This window comes from Dasypus novemcinctus, chromosome 9 (assembly GCF_030445035.2).
Source record: "Dasypus novemcinctus isolate mDasNov1 chromosome 9, mDasNov1.1.hap2, whole genome shotgun sequence".
NCBI lineage: Eukaryota > Metazoa > Chordata > Mammalia > Cingulata > Dasypodidae > Dasypus > Dasypus novemcinctus.
The window spans coordinates 50,634,581-50,653,114 of record NC_080681.1 but is presented as its reverse complement, the minus strand read 5'-3'; the positions used below and the strand labels follow the sequence as shown (position 1 = coordinate 50,653,114).

The 18,534-nt window shown below is 34.4% G+C and overlaps 1 protein-coding gene across 45 annotated transcripts in view; it reads right to left on the bottom strand.

The window, feature by feature from the left end:
* Positions 1-18,534, bottom strand: part of ZZZ3 (zinc finger ZZ-type containing 3) — a 113,484-nt gene that overhangs the window by 64,270 nt on the left and 30,680 nt on the right. For 21 of the 45 annotated variants that reach the window (XM_004472821.5, XM_071217355.1, XM_071217361.1 and 18 more), the window contains 2 exons: positions 3,148-3,279; positions 1,483-1,635 (listed from right to left, as the gene is read on the bottom strand). The exons of 2 other annotated variants lie outside the window; for them this stretch is intronic. The gene's annotated coding sequence lies outside the window, so the exon portion shown is untranslated. Of the gene's footprint in view, positions 1-1,482; positions 1,795-3,147; positions 3,280-15,039; positions 15,083-18,534 lie in introns of those variants that run through there. 22 more of the 45 variants (XM_071217335.1, XM_071217362.1, XM_071217344.1 and 19 more) reach the window with 5 other exon arrangements.

Sequence of the window (18,534 nt, the reverse complement as noted above, 5' to 3'; positions counted from 1 at the left end):
TCAGTAAATACCCCCACTGGTTAACTAAACAAGAGGCATATGGTGAAATCTTGGCCCTCACTGATTTGGACCTACAAATTCAATCACTCTAGTTTTGAATTAAGGGGAATCATTAGCTAATATATTCATGTGGGAAAACCCAACCTAGTAACTAGACTGAAGGCACTTTCTAGAATACAGAAGGAAGAGAAATGTAATCGATCACCAAAGCTGAACAGACTCCCTTCCTCTCCTCCCCACTCCCTAAGTTTTCATCCTATTGGAAGGGGTGAAGTCATCCAAATTTCAGCCTAACCATTCAAGATTAAGCACCAAATACTACCTATAATTCTACATATAACTCTCTTATTTGTTGTTCAACTCACCTCCCCCAAATTTGACTCTTTTACCTTAAATCTGAAGGTGTCCACAATAGTCCACATAATTTTCCAACCCCTATGATCACGTATGAATAACTGTATCATAAGAACTGAAAGGAATAAGAACAAAAAAAGCCTATCTAATGAAACATGGATCCAGTCATACTTTTACATTAAGAGAAAGAAACCTCAAAAAATATTTCAAAGACACTCCCTATAATCTTTTATTCCTACTATAATTACCCAAGTGGTATACTTTATTTTGTGAACTGAAGGGCTGGCAATTCTCTATTAATACCAAAGTTTCTAGCTGATATATACTACTCGATTTTCTCAAGTGAACAATTTTTAGGAAATTGGCCATGATATCTGTTTGCATATTCACATACACAAATCAAAGTAAACAGAAGAAAGAGCAAGAGCAACTAGGAAGTTTCGCCAACATGGATCTTTTCCTAATTGTCTATAACACAAAACTTCTTACAACCTCCCACTACTTGGGAGGGATATCCCAAAAATTTAATGATGTTCAGGCTATGCTTGTCATACAATTCTTTTAAGACAAATTATTTCAGCTGTGCAATACCAGCATACCTATAACATTAAAAGTAGGAGAGGAAACCATGGGGACCCATTCATGGAATTCAATTTAAGATTCTTAATATTCATCTCTTTGAAGTCTGGGAACGCTACCATGTACTACTGCTTTATTTAAAGTGTTTTAAATAAGAGAGCGAGAGAGAGAGAAAGCGCTATAACAGATGACAGGTAGAAGGAGCAGTGTAAATATACACTTAAGACAAATCGGGAGAAATAGAAATCAAGGAATTTCAAAATGCCCCTTGAGTCAAAAATACATAGGGTGTCCAAGTTAGGTAAAATGTCCTAGAAATTCCAATGTACTCAGCCACTTTATTAATCCCCCTATTATGAAAAGAGTAAGAAAATATTTCATCTCCTAACCCATTCCCTGTAGTTCCATACTCTTATAAACAGCCAGCCAGACAACACGCAATTTTCCACGCAGAGGATAAAGCACAGAAAAATAACACGTACCCACGCCCCACCCCCAAAAAAATCAAATTAAAGTTGTCTTCACTACTCCGAAAACTAAATGACTTACCTGTATAACCAAAGATCTATCATTGTGGAAATATTATCTCTTTTCCTTATATCCTGAAGAGTTGGAGCTATCATCTAGAATAGAGCTTAAGCATCAGGGTTTCAGACTCTCAGCTGCAGCCATGGAGAGTACTAGAACTTCCTAAATTTCTTTCTTTAAATTAAAATAATAATAAAAAAAAGAATGGAAGAAAATTAACTTACGCTAATAGATTTACCCCTTCTATAATAAGAGGAAATAGTAGCAGATAACAGATATCTGTTCAATGTGACAGCTTGGTACTTCTTGCGTAGCCTCAGATACACCAAGAAACTGGAATTGGATTTTTAGAAACCAACAACAACAGAAATAAATAAATAGCTTGAAATGTATCCCAATACCTTACAACAACTCAACATTAATTGTGAACAGTTCTTTTCTAGAGTCTGCTCTAAGATATACAGATATTTTTCAGAAGGCGACTCAAAAATGCCCAAGATAAGGAGATTTCTCATAATAGAATCTTTTCTTTTTATTCTACAGGTCTTCCCAAATTTAGGACTGGAAAGTATGCAAAATTAGGGACTGAATAACAAAAACAATGTAGTTGTGCCTAGCAAACAATCGATTCTTCTATTAGTTATAGGACATGGATGCTTATTAAAGTGCTACAAGACTCAATCATAAAAAGGTAATACTTATTTGTGGCATACAGATTTTCAACAAGGACAAAAACAAGAAAGCATTAGTTCCCAGTTAACCAGAAATTTTAATTAACCTAATTACATTCCATTCTTCGGATAGTCTGGTTAATTACAGTTTCATTTTCTAAAAATTTAGTCAAAGAATTTATAATCTGGCTAAATGAATGCCCATCTGGGAACAGGAAGAACACAAGGAAAAAGATAGGCAAGATGTTTACTATAAAACTGTCACTTTATTATAAACATAAAACTAGATATTCTAAAAGGACACTATTTTAGGTAAAGGATTACAATTTGAAGACTGATGTAATTATCATACTTTGTATACTAGAGTAAAACAGATTACTGTCTTAACTAGAAGGGGAACAAGGTTAATAACCAATATCTACAGATACAATGTCCCCCAAACATGCCTTGAAAATTCATTAAAAGCACAAGGTAGGAAAATTGTCTAAACTTAACTATTTAGTAGTATATTTTAAAACATTAGTTCTAAATTAACACGGAGAAGGGAATGAGTGCTATAAAAATATGATCCTACAAAAAATAACCCTGGACTTGAAATTTTTTTAACAAAGACTATAGCTGACAACTCCCAATCCTGAAAGCCTTTTAATGACATCGCAAAACATGACATTTTATAGCATGTGGAGGTGGTAACAATCATTACAGGCTAAAAGAAGTCCCACAACTTAAAATGTATCTCTGAGCATATTAGGAGGCACTCACTCTAGCGCTCTATCAAATTCTACTCTACCACATTCCTACCCCAGATAACAGTTCGCTATAGGTACTTATGATATTTACCAAGCCAGTATATCTGCAACTATATTTTTGCAGGGGAGTTTGACCAAGAATAAAATATACAGGATCCTGCATAGGCGTTTCTTAAAAATCTGATATACAGAAAAAGACACCTCAGTAAATTACTTCTACTAATTGAAGGCCACTTGGCCTTAATTAAGATTACATTTTTTCTTACCTTTTTACAAGTGTTTCGCCTAGTATTTGATTCCCAAGCGTCTGCATTTATCTGTCATCACTGTAAATGTCCATGTTACATTGAACTTCAGGTATTAATTATTTATATGGTTGTACTAGCACAACTTGATATCTGTGAAGGGAAACCACAATATAGTCACAATGGATGTGTTACTGTTCACAGATTTGTGGATAAAAGCAATGTATTTCTAAACACACAGCACATTTCCTTTTCTAATAAATTCCATAAATAAATCCTGTCATTTAGCTATAAAATGTGTCTCTTCAACAGACTAAGATAATTTACTAACACTCTTACAAATTCTTCTCAGAGCAAAGTCCTAGATACAAATTTTTAAAATTAAATTCTAAATTAAAATTATCACAAATCTGAAACCTTCTTCAATTCCTTTTCTAAATACAGATATAGCTATACCTCATTTTCCTGCAGTCTACAATAGCTCAAACATTAATTGAAAGTACCTTTTTTGTTTTTACAATAATATTATGGAATATATCTATAATGCTTAAAAACACTGTAAAAAAAAAAAAAAGATAATGACTTTCCCTTAAATGTGATCTTAAAACGTTTAAACTCTATTAAAGCAATCTTTTTGGTTGATTATACTATTCCTCTGAAAGAATAATTTATAAAAATTATTTTGTAAGTAAATAGAAAATAATTGAATGAGAATATCAAGATGTAGCTGTACAAACATTCCTTAAAAGTAAGCTTCTTAAAACATGGCCATGGCTATTGAGCAGCCTTTGAGTATTATATAAAACGGTAAGTCAATTCAACCAGTTAAATGGTTGGAAAATTAACTACAAAAGAGTGCTCATTCATATATATGCAAGAAAGTCTATGAATGACATTTTAAAATGATACACCATGATGTGCCATTCAAAATTCCTATAGGGAAACAGGTGTAGCTCAATGGTTGAGTATCTGCTTCCCATGTACCAGGTCCTGGGTTCAATCCCCAGTATCTCCTAAAAAAATAAAAATTTAAAAATTCCTACCTAATAAAGAGTAGAAATCTATGTGAAAAACGCAGATAGTCTTAAACCTGCTTTGTGTTCTGAGGAGAAAATTTGTTGTTAGAGTCACCAACCTGCCGAATCTTCTCAGTGAAAAGTTTCATTAACAACAGGGCAGACAGAATGATAAAGAAACATGGATGTCAATCCTCAAACACAACTCTCTATCCACTTGCTTTTTAATGTTAAAAAAGACCATAGTAATGCCTTAAAAAAAATTTAATACAGATCTAAATATTAAAAAATGTACAGGTTGCCACAATTTCTCTAATAAGCAAGCAAGTTAAACTAGCCAAGACTCTATAAAAGTCTGTACATTGTGTTCGTTCCATTCATTGTGCATTTCAACTTCAAGCATTCTAAATAAACGCTATATGCTTTCTGGAGCAAACTCTTTCAATTATGACAAGCTACAATAATATTTTCATTTAAAATATTTAATTATAGAACCTTGATTTCAGAGGTTTTTAAATCTAGCTATTTTATCTTAAAAAATGAAAGTATGGAAAACTGAAAAACCATTTAAATCCTATTACTAAAACCTTCCTATTTATTCCTTGCTACAGAGCTTTGTTTGTTTACAAGTCCTAATAAAATTCATTGACTATTCCAGCATTCCAAAAGCCAATCCAAAAACCAATCTTCACTGAAAAGAATTACTTTTCCTACTATTTGCAGGACTAACACTGGTACTACTGTGTTAAATAATTTACATAATCTTAGATTCATGGCACACATAAATCACTTCAAACGACTACTGAACATCTCACTAAAAGAATGTTATCAGCTCTAGTGATACAGCAAAGTTATAAGCCATGCAGTTTAAATTTACTTAGTAAAAGAACTAAATGGATAGTTGATGGTAACTTATTATAGTGAGTAGGAAAAAAAAAGTGAAAGAACTGTGAAGTGTCAGCAAAATACTATCTAAATTATAAGACACTGTAAATTTTTTTAGTTTTATAAGAACTTGAAAAATTCCAGAAAAGGTTTATATTACAGATTCCTATTTGGTGACCCATTCTTTGGTTCTTACAAGTGAAAATTTTAAATTTAAATACTATAGGTACACTATAGTATGTCTTTAAATGATTTTAAGAAAAAGTTTGGGAGACAAAGTCAGTAATACAAAGCATTAGGACATAGTCAAAGAAACACTTTTCCTAGACAATTAAGTTTACCATAGTTACTTGCTATGAAGAGGTAAATCAAATTTTTACTTGATAAAAGTATGACTAATGAAGAGCACATTTTCCTGGCTCACTAAATTGTTTTGAGCCAAAGATTCAGTGTCTTGGATGCCTTCTAGAGATTTCACAGCCAACAGAAAGGCTTAATAAAAGAAGCATCAGATTAAGTGGAAAGGAAATGGAAGTGTGTTTCCCAGTTATCAATCATTAACTGTTTGTATGACAGGATTTCTTCATGAAAGTACAAAGACAACTTACAGAAGGGGAGAAAGTATTTGGAAACCACATATCCAATAATGTTATTTTTTTTATTTGTCAATAATGGTTTAATATCCAGAGTATATAAAAAAAAATCCTACATCAAAGACAACCTCATTTTAAAAATGGCCGTTAAGACTTGTATAGACATTTCTCCAAAGAATACATACAAATGGCCAAAAAGTACATAAAAATGCTCAACATCATTTGCTATCAGTGAAATGCAAATCAAAACCACAATGAGATACACATCTACTAGGATGACTACTATTTAAAAACAAGAGTTGCAGAAGATGTAGAGAAACAGGAACACTAGTTCATTGCTAATAAGAATGTAAAACAATGCAGCTGCTATGGAAAACAGCATTAGTCAGAAAGTTAAGTACAGACTTAGCAATCTGACATCTAGGTATATATGCGAAAGAATTAAAAGTAGGGCCTCGAACAGATACTTGCACACTAAAGTTCATAATGGCATTATTCACAGTTGCTAAAAGGTGGCAACAATCCAAGTGTCCATCAACAGATGGATAAACAAAATGTGGTATATACCTACAATGAAATATTATTCAGCCATAAAAAGGAATGAAATACCAAAAAAAAAAAAAAAAAAAAAGAAAACAAGACCAAAAAGCAAAAGAAAAAAAGGAATGAAGTGTGGATACATGTGACAACATGGATGAACCCTGAAGACAGAAGGTTGAGTGAAATAAATAAAAAGCAATACAGTAAATTTTAACTTAACCATATAAATAGTCATTTTAATATAACTACTTCAAATGTATGGTTTTAAAGCACTTTAAGGGACTGGGTGGAGCTCAGTGATTGAGCACTTGCTTCCCATATACAAGGTCCTATGTTCAAAACCCGGTACCTCCTTAAAATAAAAAAAGGGGGGGGGGGGGCCGGGAAGCCGACTTGGCTCAACGGATAGAGCATCCGCCTATAACATGGAAGGTCCACAGTTCAAACCCAGGGCCTCCTGACCCATGTGGACCTGGCCCACGCACAGTGCTGATGCGTGCAAGGAGTGCTGTGCGAAGGAAGGGTGTCGCCCACGTAGGGGAGCCAGCCCCACACGCAAGGAATGCGCCCCGTAAGGAGAACTGCCCAGTATGAAAGAAAGTTCAGCCTGCCCAGGAGTGGCGCTACACACATGGAGACACAAGATGACACAACAAAAAAAGAGACACAGATTCCTGGTGCCACTGACAAGAATGGACACAGAGAACAGACAACTGGGGTGGGGAGAGGGGTAAAGGAAGAGAAATAAATAAAAATTAAAAAAAAAATTTTTTTAAGGGTGCAGTTTAATAGTTTAGTTTTAGAAACAGTTACTTGGAAAGAATAAATTCTTGTGACCATGGAAATGGTTTCTTACATATAACACCAAAAGCACAAGCAACCAAAGAAAAATAAAGATTAACTGGATCATCAAAATTAAATAGTTTGTGATTCAAATAACTCTACCAAGACAGTGAAGACAACCCCCAGGTTATATGCAAAACCTGATAAGGGCCCAGTATCTAGAATATGTAAAGCACTTACAACTTACCAATAAAATGACAACCCAATTTCAAACTAGGGAAAGGATTTAATTAGGCATTTATTCAAAGAAGATATACAGACAGCCAATAAGCAAATGAAAAGCTGTTCAACATTATTAGCCTTCAATGAAGTGTAAATAAGGCCATAGTGAGAAACCAGTTCACATTTACTAGGATCACCATAATAAAAAATATGGACAAAAGAAAGTGTTCATAAGGATTTAGAGAAACAAACCCTCATATATCGTTGGTAGGAATATAAAACGTTACCACTGCTTTGGGAAATAGTTTGGCAGTTCCTTGAAAAGCTAAACAGAAAATATTTATCATATGACCCAGCAATTCTAATCCAATAGAAATGAAAACATACATTCACACAGAAACAATGTTCACAGAAGCATTATTCCTAGTAGCTAGAAAGTGAAAATAACCCAAATGTCTATCAACTAATTAATAAGTAAACAAATGTGGAAATCCATAGAATGGAATATTACATAGCCATAAGAAGGAGTGAAATTCTGATGCATGTGGTATCATGGATGAACTTTGAAAACTCAATGCTAAGCAAAAGATGCCAGATGCAAAAACCAAATATTCTATGATTCCAGAACAGGCAAATCCATAGAGACAAAAAGGAGAATTGGTTGGTAGGGGCTGAGAAATGGGGGAAAGAGAATTGGGGAGTGACTGGTAATGGGTATAGGGGTCTCCTATTGGGGTGACGAAAATTCTACAGAATTAGATAATGATGATTACTGTACAACTTTTATGAAAATACTAAAAAACACTGAACTGTACACTTTTAAAGGACAAATTTTATGGTATATGTACCATGTCTCAATTTTTTAAAAAGGTAAGAGAATATTATAAACAACTCCATGTCAATAAATTCAACAACTTAGATGAAATGGACAAATTCCTTGAAAGACACAAACTTCCAAAGTTAAAAGGAAAAATGGATTCCTTGAATATCTTACAGAATCTGATATTGTAGTTAAAAAGTTATCAACAAATACAACTCCAGACCTAGGAGGCTTCAGGGATGAATTCTGCCAAACATTCAGGTAAGAAAAAACATGCAACCTCTTCCAGAAAATTGAAGAAGAGGGACTGCTTCCCAACCCACTGAGACCAACATTACTCTATACTAACACACAGACATTACAAGAAAATAAAACTATACACCCATATTCCTCATGAACATAGATGCAAAATTTCTAAACAAAATTTTGGCAAACCAAATCCAATAAGATATAAAAGGATAATACATCATGACCAAATGGGGTTCATTCCCATTTACATGTTATTTAAGTTTGATTCGATGTAATTCATTCCATATTAACAAGTCTGAAAATCAAAATCGTATTATCATCCCCATAAATTCAGAAAAAGCATTTGACAAAAATCCAATGTCTATCTCAAGTTAGAGAAAGCACAGCACTGGTTGCCTGGAGAAGCAATGGAAAAGCAACAAGAGGGAGAGATTACAAAGAACCATGAGGAAACTTTGGGGGATTGAATATGTTCATTATGTTGTTCATAGTGATGGTTTCATATTGTACTCGTGTCAAAACTTATCAAACTCTATACCTGAAGTATGTACAACCAGTTATTCCTCAATTAGGACTATTCCAAAATAAACCAAAACAAAAAACCAGTAACAACAACAACAACAACAACAGTAATTAACAAAAACAGAACACTTCTAAGAATATGGATTACAAATCTAAGCTCCCAGGAAGTGGCTGTGGCTCAAGTGATTGAGCTCCCACCTACCACATGGGAGGACCGGGGTGCACTTCCCAGTGCCTCATAAAGACAAGCAAGACAGTGAGCCTACAGAACAGGATGGCTCAGCAAGCTGATGCAACAAGAGGATACAATGAGTGACACAAAGAGGAAAACATAATGAGAGACAAAACAAAGTAGGAAGCAGAGGTGGCTCAAGTAATTAGGTGCCTCCCTCCCACATGGGAAGTCCCAGGTTCGGTTTCTGGTGCCTCCTAAAAAGAAGACCAGCACACAAACAGACATCAAATGCAGGCAACAAGGGGATGAGGGGAAATAAATAAAATAAATATTAATTAAAAAATCTCAGCCCCTTAATAGGGATATAAAATTGTCCCTGGCCTTTACATTTTACCTAATTCTATTCTATATCCTCAGCAGCTAATCTTATCTAAACTGCAATCTCCTATTATAAGGTTTTCACTAATGAATAAGTATCAAAATGATCTGTGACACTTAAGAAAAAGAGAAGGCTGAAGTTTCTGGTTCCATAGATATGGAATTTCGTCCAGTCATAATTTATTTTTTCTAATTTTTATTATTTTATAAATTGTATTGAAGAATACCATACATAGAGAAGTACAAAAATCACAAATGTACAGCTTACTGAATTATCACAATGATGGAAAGGCAGCAAAAATGAAGCAAAAAGGTAATTTAAAGTAATACAAAGCCATGTTATATCTATAATTTACCTTAAAACATAAGCCCACTAAGGCTCTTTGTTGTTTTTAAAAAATCAAAACTAACTCAACTCACATTTGACTCTGTTAAGCACCACAAAAGAAATATTGTATAGTAAGAACTGCTATGTTATATATACAGAATATAAAAATCACAATCTCAACTATATCCACACAAATAACCCAAGCTAGGCACAATTAATTGTTATCCAATTATCATTTTTTTAAAATACATTCCAGATTTCAATTAACAGAAAAGCACCTATCTCATACGTGTTGGGATGATTAAGTATAAAGTGATTAGAACAATGTGTATCACACAGTAAACACTCAATATACATGCTTGATTAAAAAAATTAAAAACAATGTTCATTTATTGGATATGGTAGTTTGAGGATTTTAAGGAACCAGAAAATCATGTCCTTAGGGCTAACCCATTACTGTGTGTGTAAACCTATTATTGTAGGTGGATCCTTTTGATTAGATTGATTCAGTAGGGTGTGACCCAGGGAGAGTCTTAATCCTGTGACCCACGGAGAGTCTTAATCCTTTTACTGGAGTCCTTTATAAGCAGAATGAATAGGCAGGAGAAAAAGACTTGGGAGCTCAGAGAGAAACCCATGAAGATGGAAAAGGAAGCCAAAGAAACCAGGAAGCTGGAAGAGACAAGATCCAGACAAGAAGGAAGATACCACCATGTGCCTTCCCATTTGTCCAAGGAGTCCAGGATTGCCTGGCAGTCAGTCTTGAGAGAGAGAGTGTCCCCAGGTGCCTTGATTTGGACATTTTCATGGCTTTAGAACTGTAAGCTGTTAAGCTAATAAATCCCCATTGTGGGGAGCAGATATGGCTCAAGCAGTTGAGCACCCACCTCCCACATAGGAGGTCCCAGGTTCAGTTCCAGATGCCTCCTAAAGAAGACAAACAATGAGCAGACAACAAGCAGATATCGAGCAAAAACAACAAGCAGACAATAAGCAAAAACAACAAGCAAAACAATGAGCAGACAATGAGCAAAAACAAAAATAGCAGGGAATAGATGTGACTCAAGCAGTTGAATGCCCATCTCCCACATGGGAGTTCCTGGGTTTGGTTCCTAGTGCCCCTAAAGAAAAAAAATTTCCATTTTAAAAGCCAACCCATTTCTGGTATATTATTTTTGGCAGCTTTCAGCAAACTAAAACATTATGCATTCATTTTTTTCCAGATAAGTCTAGAGCAGCAAACGAAGGTATAGAGCTAAGTGATTCAGTCAGTCATACCTATTCTTAATTTCATTTTCTTCATGTAAACCCAGGGATAAAAACAGAACTACAACTTTGGTTTGTTTTGATGATCAAGTTAAGACTGATACACATAAAATGCTTAGCAGTATGTGTAGGTTTAGAGAGTAAAATCTTCCTCAAAAAATTAGAGTAATGAAATAATTATAATATTTTTGTGACAATGACTATATATTTTAGATAGATCATACAGTATGTGAACATATCTCAATAAAATTGCTTAACAAATAAATAATTGTGCAAGAATATCCAAAATCAGCAGCTACATACAGCAGGGGAAACATTAATAGAGCAATTGAGAGGTGAAGAATTTTCTTGTCTGTTTATTATTATTGAAATAATGAAAATGCTCTAATAATGACTGAAGCAATAAAAGCACAACTATGTAATTATACCCAAAACCATTGACTGTACACTTTCAATGAACTATATGCTTTCTTAATATATACCAATAAAATTGATTTGTTAAACAAGGCCTAGAGCAACTTTGTGCCTGGGAATTTCCTTCTGTCAGCCTTCATGTTACTCAAATGTGGCCAGTCTCGAAGCCAAACTCAGCATGTAAATGCAATGCCTTCCCCCCAGCGTGGGACATGACACCCGGGGATGAGCCTCCCTGGAAACGAGGGACCACTATCAACTACCAACTGATGATGCAACTGGAAAATGACCTTATACGGAAGGTTCAATGCGGATCAGCAGAATATCCATGTCTACATAAAATACCATGACTTTAAAATGCTGTTTGACCTAAAGTAAGGGGGAAATGGAAAGGAGAAATGAGTTTATATGGCTACGAGTTTCTAAAAAAGAGTCTGGAGGCTGGCAGAAGGTTTGCCCTCATGCACAACTGAGCAGAGTCAGAGAGACAGATAAAGCAGATACAACCCCCAGATATTGGTTCCTTTGAGGGCTAAAGAGACCCATGGGAGTTATGGTCATGGCCGATGGGGTTAACTACCAGGGCAGATGGCCCCTCTTTGGAAATGGTGTTTATGTGTGATGAATCTGGACTCAGATGGGATCTCCCTTCATAAGACTTTCATGCTAATGTGCTGGAGGTGCAGTTAATGTTGGGGTTTAAGATATATTTAGGGGATTTGAATCTCTGGACTGACAATGTGATAGCTAGATCCTGAGCCTCAACAGACTCCAGCACCTACAATCTGATTTATTGGACTTACCACACTCAGCTAAGATGGAGGTGAAGAAGGACAACCACCACACCATGGAGCCTAGAGTGATTACAACTGAAAATGGGAGGATTGCATCCAGCATCCAGGTGGAATCTGAGCCTCCTCTTGACATAAAGGTGCAATGGACACAACCAATCCAGTGTCCACATAGAAGAGGTGGCATTGGATTGGGAAAAGTGGACATAATGGACAAAGGGTATGGGGAAAGGCAGGAAGAGATGAGAGGTGGAGGCGTCTTCAGGACATGGAGCTGCCCTGGATGGTGCTTCAGAGGTAATCACCGGACATTGTAAATCCTCACAGGGCCTACATGATGGAATAGAGGAGAGTATGGGCCATGATGTGAACCAATGTATATGAGGTGCAGAGGTGCCCAAAGATGTACTTACCAAATCCAATGGATGTGTCATGATGATGGGAACGAGTGTTGTTGGGGGGGGGAGAGGGGGGGTGGGGGGGTGGGGTTGAATGGGACCTCACATATATATTTTTAATGTAATATTACAAAGTCAATAAAAAACAAAAAAATTAAAAAAAAAAAAAAATTGATTTGTTAAAAATCATATTATTTAATTTTAGAAGTAGAAACCCTCAGACTACTTTTTTGAGGAGTCCAGAGAAAATTTATGAATCATAGCTGAAGTTATGAAAGCAAATTAAGCCAAGGAAAACGAGAGAAGAGGTTCTTGGGACAGAAACTCAGTAAGCAGCAAAGCCCATACATGCACCAGGAAATAAGAGAAATAAAACAAACTGACAAATAACTATTCAGAGAGATGGGACAAAAACCTGAGAAGAGTAATAACAAAAGAATCAAACTCTGTTTTTAGCCACTGGATTCTAAAAACTGATCTTGAATGAAATCAGTAAAATAAGGATATACAATTCACTTTCCATAAAGCTAATTTACCCAATTTAAAGGATTCTTTAATTTGAATTTATGTCACTCCTCTTTCTTGGCATTGAAAAGTCTATTTTATGAAAAGAGGTTGTGTATATTTTCTAATTTCATTTTTTAATAAAATTACAATTTGGCAACTCTATACTGTGCCTCAATATTTTTTGAAAATTGTACTGGTCTGCAAATTTTTTTTAACTTTTAAAATTAAAAACTTGGAACCAATGCAGTAAAACATCATATACATATATAAAGAATTATCAGGCTGCCACTTCTAAATATTATTCAAAAATCCTACTGCATATTACTAGATTAAAGGATTATTTGGTAAAGTAAAAGCACAAAAACAGATAAATACAAAATGATAAATGGAGTTTAAAAGACCCATTTAGAAGCAATTTTTGAATTAACCATTATAGACTTTTTTTTTCCCTATGAATTTCAGAACTATATATGCTGATTTTATATCTGATGATTCAGTTGATACCACACTCTTCTCAAAATATATTATTTCATTCTACTACTGATGATTTTACTAAAGAGATGAATTTTTTTAAAATTTAAGTAGCATTTATTTTAAGGAGTAGTAAGAAACAAGGTAACTAGTTTATCAAACCAGGGTTTAGTTTTTTATTGTCTTTTTTTTTTTTTAATTAAGGCTAGGCAGAAAAAAAGTCTAGTCAAAGAAAAATCTAACAAAAAGAATTGTACAAGTTATAGCAAGATATAACAAAAACAAAAAGCTATAAAAGAAAGCCTGGGAAACTATTAATTATTATGGACCTAGAAACCAACAGCAAATTATCTTACATAAATACCCAAGATTAACTCCACATAGAAGATAAATTATGTTGTTAATAAAATTCATGTTATATATGTTAAAAGTTATCTTATTTTCCAATGGCTTGTAAATTCAATTTAGAGATGAATTAACAGTAGAAAATCTTCTGGCCCCAAATTACACATACTTTCCCATGAACACCGGCTTTTTTTTTTTTTTTTTAAATACCAGGACCAAAATTCATGTTATATATGTTAAAAGTTATCTTATTTTCTAATGGTTTGCAAATTCAACTTAGAAATGAATTATCAGTAGAAAATCTTCTGGTCCCAAAATATACAAACTCTCCCATGACAAGTGGCTATTTTTTTAGGTACTAGGACCGGGGGATTGAACCCTGGACCTTGTATGTGGGAAGCTGGCATTCAATCACAGAGCCACATCGGTTCCCTAACAACGGTCTTTTAAAATTGGTTTTTAAATAAATATATAGTACCAAATTAAAGATTTCATTTCAAAAATATCCATTTTTTACAGCAATGGAATGAAATGTTAAAAGCCATCAAGAAGAAGGTACTCTAAGAATATTTTAAAGGTATCCATATTTTTCCAAGTTCAAAAAATGGATTGTATCTTAAAATAAATAATGAAAACTTGAACATTGTTTCCAAACTTTCCTTTGAATACATCAGCTATTTCTGTTTCTCCAGACTCAGTGTCAGGAAACTTGACCCAAAAATAATAAATGTTTGGTGCCTTTTCATTTCTGAGACTGCTTACTTTATAAGTCACTGCTGTTTTTTTACTTTAGCTTGAAGTAAGCTCTTTATAAAGAGATAAAAATTATAAAATCAAAAGTATTTTTCCCTTTCCAGAGGTGAATTCTAAAATCACTCTCTAAAAGCTCAATCAGCCAGACTCAGGGAATCTAGTGGTTTGTAAACAAACCACTAAATGTTCTTAATTATATATCAACAGAGCAAGTTTATTTCTGCAGTGGAAGGTCTGGTCTATTAAGCAAATAAAAGCAGCTAGGAAGGTTGGGATGGAAGATATTTGAAAACAGTAGAAATACACAAAATTCAGTCCAAAATATTCTGGAAATGAGTCAAAGGTGATCTATTACATATTTATTGTTTACAGACATCTACAGCATATATTTGTGAATCACCTTAGTATAGTGAAATACCCACAAGTTATGGGTTCAAATGTCAACTGAACCACTTACTTGCTATGGGACCTTGAATCAACCTCTGAGGCCCATTCTTTAACTGTAAAATGGAGTAAATAATTCCTATTAGGTAGAATTATCCAGAGAATTAAATGAAATAATTTATGTAAAGTATCCCAATACAGAGAGCATAATTAATAAATATATATACTAATGATTGTTAACAATACAGCAATCACTACACTTTATATGAATTATCTGATTTAAAACTCCAAATTAATTATTTTACCCAATATTACACAGCTTGTTAAACAGCAGAGCATAATCTTAAGTATTCTGTTGATACCATGCTTGATAATAACAAAGAACTTTCTCATTATGTCTTTTTTTTTTTTTAATGTTACATTAAAAAAATATGAGGTCCCCATATAGCCCTCACCTCCCTCACCCCATTCCTCCCACATCAACAACCACTTTCATCATCGTGGCAAATTCACTGCATTTGGTGAATACATTTTGGAGCACCACTGTACCACATTCATTATGTCTTCTTAATAACCTCAAAAGTAGACAAGCTAAAAATAAAGACAAAAAGAAAAAGAAGAAAATAAAAAGTACGGGAAAAAAAAAAATGTACACAAGCTAGGCATCATCTTTATTGACAGAATTTGAATTTAGGTCTCACTGCCTAAACCACAATCCCATCCACAAGACTCTGGCTCTCTGCATCATAGTAATAATTCTATAAACACTTTCAATGAAGAACTCCTTCCAGGAGATAGTAAAAAGGGTATGTCTGAAAAATAGATGATAATTTTCATTAAGACTTCCTCCTAATGGCTGTCAACATTCAAGTTCCACAAGTTAAAATAAAGATTTGCTTAAGAATATCAATTACAACCTTATACTACTTATATGCATTCTGTGATAACAGGCCAGTCATAATTGAAGAGATATTTTGACAAGTCTATTACTGTTTTCTGTAGTATGTTTCTTTTTTAATGAATGATATCATTTAAAAGAGAATAAGAAAGATTTCTAATTCTCTAAGTCAGTAAGTCTCTTTTGCAAAGACATTTCCTTTTGACTGATCATAGAGAGGGAAATAGTATCCATTTATTTGTGCAAAGAAGTGGAGGTCTGAACCAAGGTAGCACACATAAGACTTGACATAGAAAATATTCATTGTTTATATACTATTTATCTCCTAGGATAAACTTAAGGACAAGCAAGCCCATTAAACAGTGTGTTCTGATCAAAGAGTATTTAATTGAAAATTAATTTTTTCTTCTGTAATTACTGTTACTTTGATTGGGTTTTAGTCATGACATTATTTTTAAATTTTTAAAAAGAACTACTACTTTTTTAATCAAAAGAGTTGGATGAGCAAATATGGTCACCAAATTTATGACAAAGGTAAAACTACAGTGCAGAGGGGAAGAAAGGTTTTTCAATAGTCAACTGAGTCAAGTGGATATCCATTTTGAACAAAGTGTGTCTTGACCACTGTGATGGTTTAAAGCTGTTGGTACCACAGAAAAACATGCTCTTAAATCTAATCCATTCCTGGAGGTGGGAACTCATTGTAAGTAAGACCATTTGATGAGGTTAAGGTGTGGCCCACCTCAATCAGGATGGGTCTTAATCCTATTACTGAAGTCCTTTATAAGTGGGATGAAATTCAGACAGAAAGAGAGAAAGCCACAGCAGGCAAAAAGCAAACCTGTAAGAGACGGGAGAGAGCAGGAGATGCAGCCATGTGCCTTGCTATATGACAAGCTAAGGATCCCAGGATCACCAGCAGCCAGTCAGAGAATGCAAGTCTTCAAGGAGAAAGCACCGCCTTGATCATGCCTTGATTTAGACTTTCTTTTAGCCTCTAAACCATAAGTAAATAAATTCCCGTTGTTTAAACTGAACCACTGCATTGGTATTTATTTGAGCAGCCTAGACCACTACTTCACACTTTACACAAAAATCAATTCAGACTGGGGATTTAAAGGGGAAAGGTTAAAAAAACAAACAACAACAAAAAACACTTTTTAGGAAAAAAATAGGGAAACTTGTTTACAGATATGGAGTAGGCAAATTTTTCTTAAACAATTCCCATAAAAGGCTATTTTAAAAATTGACTAATTGGATATTTAGATTTAGAATTTCTGTTTGGCAAAACACCATTAAGAAAAAGAAAATGCAACCCAAAAAGTGGAAGAAAATGTTTATGTTCAAAACATATTTTAAAATTCCTATAAATAAATAAGAAAAAGGCAGAAACACAATACTTTTTAAATGGGTAAAGAAGACCACATACTACACACACACAGATTCAATTAACCAAAAAATATATGAAATAGTGCTTTAATATGCTCCTCTGACATGCTACGGGAAGGAGTGTAAATTCATATAACCACTTTGGAAAACTGGAAATACCTACATTTCAGTAAGTGCATATACTCTGACCTAAATATTTCAATCATATGTATATACCCAATAGAATGTATACATATGTTCAATGAAAGAAATGTATAAAAATGTTCACGGCAGCACTGTTCGTAACTAACTCCAAATGCCCTTCAACAAAATATGGATAATTTATTGATTATTCACACAATGAAATTGTATACAACAATAAAAATAAACAGGCTACAGCTTCATGCGCATGAATATAACATTTTAGCCAAAGAAGACAGACACAAAGAAGTGCATACTACATGTTTACATTTATACAAAATTTGAGAACAAGCAAAAGTAACGTGTGGGTAATTTGCAGAAGTGTACTGTGGTAAATATAAACTCTTATCACCCAGCATTCAATTCCTTCTCCCTTCTTCTGGTAACAGAACTATCTTCTTTCCAAAAGAGAACTCATTCCACTGACTGAAGCATGGCTGACCACACCTTTATGAATAGAAACGTACACATAAATACACAACTTACACATGATGCAAGCAGGGCCTATCCAGACCCTCCGTGAGATCTCCTGCATGGCTACTGAGACAGGCAAACAGCCAGACAAGACTCTCTCTCAGGTAGCAATAAGCCTAAAACTGTCAGTGGCTTAAGCAACAGAAGGAAGCAGAGTCCTAAGATTTTATTTAAAACACTTCAATATATTTATATGAAGCCAGATAAACACTGTAGAGGTTTCAGTTTAAGTCAAAAAATTCCTTTTTATAACTGATGACTTAGAAGAAGAAACAAGATGAGAAAGCATCTATATCATAGTTTGGCTCAAATTAGCTTGGTTAATTACTGCAACAAACGAGCATAAAATTGATTCCTGAACTAGCAAAGTTGAACTAGCTCAGTTCAAGATACACTGAGCATCTATTATATACTCACATTTATCATCAAGACATAATCTCAGCTTGCACGACATTCATCTTTAATGGATATTTGCAAACCTCAAGAGTTCATAATTCGGGAAGCGGACTTGGCCCAGCGGTTAGGGCGTCCGTCTACCAAATGGGAGGTCCGCGGTTCAAACTCTGGGCCTCCTTGCCCCCTGTGGAGCTGGCCCATGCGCAGTGCTGATGCATGCAAGCAGTGCCG